Raw genomic sequence first — 1,084 nt, forward strand, 5'->3', positions numbered from 1 at the left:
AAAAAAAAAAAAAAAAAGCTCTCTCCAGGGCACAGTGAGGCAGTTGACAGCTGGCCAGACAGTGGACAGACACATCTATTCACTCATAGTAGGCAGAAGGGTACTGCTTTCTTTGTGCAATTGCATTTGAAGGGAATAGAGGGGCTGTGTTGTTCTTGGGAAGCTTTGTATCTTTCCATAAAAGGGTATTTTGAGGAAGTCTTCAATGTGGGGATCACAAATGCTGTATGCTCCCTTTTCCATCAAAATTTCATCCTTGTTTACATTCCCTTACAGGGTGGAATGGATAACTATTGTTTTGGCCTTCCTCGTATCTGTGCACCCTTCTTTTGATAGCAGAATCCTGATTACACTCTTAATTTCAGGTTATGTGGTTTGGCTGGGGATGACCTGGCCATTACTCTAGGATTGGATATGTAGTCTAAACATATAGTTTAGATATAGTTTCCAAAGCTGGAACTATGGGGAACAAAGCTCCATAGTGCTAGGGCTACTATACTAGAAGAATGTAAGGCTGGAGCTGCTGGTATCAGCTCGCCATTCCGTGGGGGAGCCTGACTAAGGATGAAGTCAACACTGAGAAACATAGGCCCAAGAGATAGAAACCAATCCTGATGACACTGTCTGGGAAGCTCCTTCAGTTTGAGTAGAGCTTCTGTCATTTGAAACCAAATACATTTTTACTAATCCACAGAGGGTATAAAAACTATTTTTCAGCTCTCTAAATGACATTCTGGCAGATGATATGCTTACCCAGATTTTGTTTAATGTAATTAAGTTTCATCTTATTCCAGAAAGTATTGATGGTCTCTTCTAGCAAGAAGGTCCCTCGTTTGTGTTTTATTTTGCTATAAGAAAAAAATGCATCAATTGGGGTTTAAGTTTGTTGTTTCTGACAGGGTTTCACTCTGTTGCCCAGGCTAGAGGGCGGTGGCACCATCACAGCTCACTGCAGCTTCCACCTTCTGGGCTCAAGGGATCTTCCCACTTAGCCTCCCGAGTAGCTGCGACTACAGGTGCACGACACCATGCCCAGCTAAATTTTTTTGTATTTTTTGTAGAAATGGGAGACTTACTATGTTGC

The sequence above is a fragment of the Mandrillus leucophaeus genome, unplaced genomic scaffold, assembly GCF_000951045.1.
Source record: "Mandrillus leucophaeus isolate KB7577 unplaced genomic scaffold, Mleu.le_1.0 Scaffold208, whole genome shotgun sequence".
Lineage (NCBI taxonomy): Eukaryota > Metazoa > Chordata > Mammalia > Primates > Cercopithecidae > Mandrillus > Mandrillus leucophaeus.